General features: G+C 36.2%; 1 protein-coding gene across 2 annotated transcripts in view; it reads right to left on the bottom strand.

Annotated features, from left to right (window-relative positions):
- Positions 1-911: 911 nt before the first annotated feature.
- LOC136879024 (cyclin-dependent kinase 11B) overlaps positions 912-6000 on the bottom strand; it is an 84266-nt gene continuing 79177 nt past the window's right edge. For both annotated transcript variants that reach the window (XM_067152745.2, XM_067152746.2), the window contains one exon: positions 912-1580. The gene's annotated coding sequence lies outside the window, so the exon portion shown is untranslated. The remainder of the gene's footprint in view (positions 1581-6000) is intronic.

Raw genomic sequence — 6000 nt, 5'->3', positions numbered from 1 at the left:
GAACTCTTAGAAAGACCACGGCTATTCAGTGAGAGAGTTATAATGAGTCTACCATACGTGATGCTTAAAAAAATAAAGTTTTATAAACAGCAGGAATATTTTCGTGATGGATCATCGTATTGTAAAGATATGTGGAAAAGGTATGGGCGGCAAATTTTCAACGGGTTCTCTTTGATATTATGACGACAATTTTAAGTTAATGGTTATTAAACTCATGAAAATAAATAATTGTGCAGCCGCAAGGAAAAGAAGGCATTATTAAAGCCTATGTTCAGCGTTAGCGTGAAGACAAAGATAGTCTAAAAATGTGTACTGTACAAGAAAGGCATTCGTATGATTTTACAAAGCACTGTTTAAACCTGATTTAGTTTTTTTGAAGGAAAAAGTGAATGGTGTCTTGCATTCGGAGAAATACGGTATTTATGGTTCGTTCACAAGAAAACTGGCAAAATAATTTTATATCAAATGACAATCAATATGTTTTCTTAATGTTATGTATATATTTAATGTATCTTCTTTCTTTCTAAAGGAATTTTCTGTAAGTCAGAATTACATGAATTGACACAGCCAAATTTTTCACCTAAATTTTTAGGTTTCGAAAAGTGTATTAATTACGGAAGTAAATATGGTAATAAACATTTACAAACTTGTAACTGCTTACAGTCAGTTTTCAGTAAACCCGCAGATTAGGTATATCATATAATGCCCACAGAAATTTCCCAATCTTGGGCATAGGAACTATTAAACACACTTCACCTAACAACTGATCCTTGTGACAATTATATAATTGGAAGAGGATTAAATATTTTTACAAAATCTATCCTGTAAAGTTCATAACGCTGAAAAACCGTTCTGCTGGGAAGGATGAGCAGCAGCTGTTGCAAGCACAACAACAACAGATATATTAAAAGTTTTTAGGGATTATTTATTTATTTTAATTGAACAACTGAGTAAATTAAATAAAAGATATAAAAATATGTCATATTTTGTCATGACTAGACTCTACAAACTTGTAACAATGCTGACAAAATGAGATCACGACAAGCTACAATTTGAGCCTTGACAGTACAATACCTTCTTGTTAAGAGGCGTGAAGATCAGCAACGTTTAACTTAGACACTAACTCATGCGAATCAATATGGCAGCGGTGTAGTTATGGCAAGTATAATAACAAAACTATTTTATGACACTGGTAATAAAGAAAACAATTAACAAATTACACTCATTAACTTGCCATCTACATATTTACATGATGACAATGGACAGTGTTTCACATTCTGAAGCACAAAATTATTTTTAGGCAAAAAATTAACATGTTGGCCTCCTCCTCAATGTCACTTCCTCATCCTTACAAGTACACATTCAGTTTACAGGTGACAGACTTCTTTTAAGAGTGAACCATACACTGACAGAGAAGGAAACATGCCCCACTAACTTACTTCCAGCAACTTTTATTTCATAAGTAAACAAAATGTAGCTGTAAATTGTCAACACTGTTACAAATATATGCAATTCTCGAAAGTATTCAGTACCCTGTTGATTGGCAAGAGCACTTTCTTCACTAAGGTGCTCCGTTACACCTGAAACAATCAACAATAAAAATGTGAGAACTAATTCATATATATCACACTTGTAGGTGGATAAAAACACACAAACAGAACAATAAGACAAGTTCAATTTTCCATAACAATTGAAATGATCAAGGAGAGTATGTTGAAAGAAAGTTACTTAGGTAGTACAAAAACTCATGAAAATTAAATGACATATCTTAACCATTTCCTGAAATTACTATTTTTTAACTTCACTTTCCCACATTTCCTTGGGATCATGGAGCACTCAGGTTCAGTTTAAGGCTTGGCTGGGAGGTATTAAGTCTGGATCACCTCTCGGTATGATTCTGAAAGTCTCACCCAAAATGACTGTCATTTGAACAACGGACAATCAGGTTGGGAGTGGACTGGCAGGACCACTGCAGCATCCATGCGATAATATATTCTCATCCCATCATTTCTTAGGTCTCCCATAACCTCTTTTATCCTCCATAAACATATCCATTGTTTTCAATAGCATCCTAACTCCTCCAATTCACATAAATAACTCCACCAATGAACCTCGTTCATAAGAAGAAAACTTTCCTACTTATCTTTTATCTCTTCAATGCAAATGTATTGTTCCCACCCGTTTGTACCAGAAATCATTCTCACTACTTTCAGTCTGTTACACCCAGCTTATAAATCAGTCATCTACTCCCTTGGGTTTAAAGTAATTGTTGAGGAATGTGAAAATAGGTTTGTACCTACAAAGGTGGCAAGGAATGGTAAAAATCCACTATATTATAACAGGGAAATAAAGAGACTAAGAAGGAGGTGCAGGTTGAAAAGAAATAGAGTTAGAAATGGCTGTGGAAGTAAGGAGAAATTGAAGAACTTACTAGGAAATTGAATCTAGCAAAGAAGTCAGCTAAGGATAACATGATGGCAAGCATAATTGGTGGCCACACTAATTTTAGTGAAAAATGGAAGAGTATGTATAGGTACTTTAAGGCAGAAACAGGTTCCAAGAAGGACATTCCAGGAATAATTAATGAACAAGGGGAGTGTGTATGCGAGGATCTTCAAAAGGCAGAAGTATTCAGTCAGCAGTATGTAAAGATTGTTGGTTACAAGGATAATGTCCAGATAGAGGAGGTGACTAATACTACAGAAGTATTAAAATTTACCTATGACAGCAATGACATTTACAGTAAGATACAAAAGTTGAAAACTAGAAAAGCAGCTAGAATTGATAAGGTTTCGGGGGATATACTAAAGACAATGGGTTGGGATATAGTACCACATCTGAAGTACTTGTTTGATTTTTTTTTTTCATGAAGGAACTTTACCAAATGAATGGAGAGTTGCAATAGTGGCTCCTGTATATAAAGGAAAGGGTGATAGGCATAAAGCTGAAAATTACAGGCCAGTCAGTCTGACATGCGTTGTATGTAAGCTTTGGGAAAGCATTCTTTCTGATTATATAAGACATGTTTGCAAAATTAATAAATGGTTTGATAGAAGGCAGTTTGGGTTTAGGAAAGGTTATTCCACTGAAGCCCAACTTGTAGGATTCCAGCAAGATATAGCAGATATCCTGGATTCAGGAGGTCAATTGGACTGTATTGCGATTGACTTATCTAAGGCATTTGATAGGGTAGATCACGGGAGACTACTGGCAAAAATGAGTGCAATTGGACTTGACAAAAGAATGACTGAATGGGTGGTTCTGTTTCTAGAAAAACAAATTTAGGGGAATTAGAGTAGGTGAGGCTTTATCTGTCCCTGTAAAAATTAAGAGGGGATATCCTCAAGGCAGTATTATTGGACCTTTATGTTTTCTTATATACAGTATATCAATGATATGTGTAAAGAAGTGGAATCAGAGATAAGGCTTTTCGGAGATGATGTTATTCTGTACAGAGTAATAAATAAGTTACAAGATTGTGAGCAACTGCAAAATGACCTCGATAATGTTGTGAGATGGACCGTAGGCAATGGTATGATGATAAACGGGGATAAAAGTCAGGTTGTGAGTTTCACAAATAGGAAAAGTCCTCTCAGTTTTAATTATTGTGTTGATTGGGTGAAAGTTCCCTTTGAGGATCATTGTAAATACCTAGGTATTAATATAAGGAAAGATCTTCATTGGGGTAATCACATAAATGGGATTGTAAATAAAGGGTACAGATCTCTGCACATGGTTATGAGAGTATTTAGGGGTTGTAGTAAGGATGTAAAGGAGAGGGCACATTTGTCTCTGGTGAGACCCCAACTAGAGTATGGGACCCTTACCAGGATTACTTGATTCAGGAACTGGAAAAAATCCAAAGAAAAGCAACTCGATTTGTTCTGGGCGATTTCCGACAAAAGAATAGCGTTACAAAAATGTTGCAAAGTTTGGGCTGGAAAGACTTGAGAGAAAGGAGACGAACTGCTCGACTAAGTGGTATGTAAATACAAAGTAGGTTACAAGTGTTATTATTTTTTATATCCACCTATTCAATACAAAGAGATCTTTTTAGAAATTAAATATTATTACAAAATGTTAAGGGACATGTTTCGCCCATATTAAGGGCATCATCAGCCTCAAACTCGAACCTGTATGGTGAAAAATCAGGATCCTGATTGCTCTTACAAGTCATAAAAAGATGATATCATTGCAGGTGTCTGTCCAAACATACAAACTGTTCGAATGTCCTTGGCTAAAATTGCAGTATCAAGCTGCATGTCAAAAGTTCACACAATTATACTTTCTGGAGTGTTGAAAAACTTGTTGGGGTAGAGTAATAAACAGCTCAGTCTTTATAATGAAACAGAAATGTGCCTCCTTGAATACTCCTGTTAGAGGATCAGAAAAAGCAAAGCTGATAAACTGTCACAGATGCCAATTTCGTATGTTGTGAAAAGACAACAGCCTTCTTAAGTGGCTGTTCAGCTGCCTATAGTCTATTTAACTGGCTGAAGGAGTGAAAGTCGAATGCGTTATGATAAGATAACTGTCTTCTTTAAGTAATTGTGGGAGTAAGGAAAAAGCATTCGGTTGTCTTTTCACAACATACGAAATTGGCATCTGTAACCGTTTATCAGCTTTGCTTTTTCTGATCCTCTAACAGGAGTATTCAAGGAGGCACATTTCTGTTTCATTATAAAGACTGAGCTGTTTATTACTCTACCCCAACAAGTTTTTCAACACTCCAGAAAGTATAATTGTGTGAACTTTTGACATGCAGCTTGATACTGCAATTTTAGCCAAGGACATTCTAACAATTTGTATGTTTGGACAGACACCTACAATGATATCATCTTTTTATGACTTGTAAGAGCAATCAGGATCCTGATTTTTTCACCATACAGGTTCGAGCTTGAGGCTGATGATGCCCTTAATATGGGCGAAACATGTCCCTTAACATTTTGTAATAATATTTAATTTCTAAAAAGATCTCTTTGTATTGAATAGGTGGATATAAAAAATAATAACACTTGTAACATACTTTGTATTTAAGTAGATTTCAATATGGACCTAACATGAGAATTATAACGTGTAAGTGGTATGTTCCGAGCTGGCAATGGAGAGATGGCGTGAGAGGACATCAGTAGACGAATAAGTTTGGATGGTGTCTTTAAAAGTAGGAAAGATCACAATATGAAGATAAAGTTGGAATTCAAGAGGACAAATTGGGGCAAATATTCGTTTATAGGAAGGGGAGTTAGGGATTGGAATAACTTACCACGGGAGATATTCAATAAATTTCCAATTTCTTTGCAATCAGTTAAGAAAAGGCTAGGAAAAAAACAGATAGGGAATCTGCCACCCGGGCGACTGCCCTAAATGCAGATCAGTAGTGATTGATGATGATTGATACAGCAACATTGCTGACTTGCTGGTAGCAAGCAGAGCAATATTGACCTTGAGGACTATCCATGTCAGGTGGGTTACATATAATCATGAATTATAAGGGGCTGGTGGACCAGCTGGTATATATTAGATGTTCAGTATTTTAAACTAAGGCATTACAGGCATGCTCTGTTCCCCCAGCACAATGAGACTTTGATTCCCTGTCAGTAAGTCAAAAAAACTTAGAAACAAGATTCATACTTCTGGAAGGCACATGGTCCTGAGATTCACTCAATCTATATCAAACACACGTGGCTCTGTCCCACTTAGTGCCAAAGTATGAGGCTCCGAGGGCCTTCATGGCCTGTACGGAGATGACTTTGCTTTGCTTGATATGAATTGTTCAGTATACTAAAACACAGAATCATCACAATATGGCCAACTATATATTATAAAGTTCAAAGACATCAAAGCACAATTTAACCTCCTCAGACCCTATAGGTTACCAATTCTTTCTCTTGGTGGCCAAGCAATGTCGCCCGCTACTAATGATTCGAACGCCATCTCAAAGAGTGCGGCACAGGCTACGCTGAATTTCAGAAATTTATCTTGCCACACTTAGTCACAATG

The sequence above is a fragment of the Anabrus simplex genome, chromosome 8, assembly GCF_040414725.1.
Source record: "Anabrus simplex isolate iqAnaSimp1 chromosome 8, ASM4041472v1, whole genome shotgun sequence".
Lineage (NCBI taxonomy): Eukaryota > Metazoa > Arthropoda > Insecta > Orthoptera > Tettigoniidae > Anabrus > Anabrus simplex.
The sequence above is the reverse complement of the archived record's forward strand: the minus strand, read 5'-3'. Positions and strand labels throughout refer to the sequence as shown.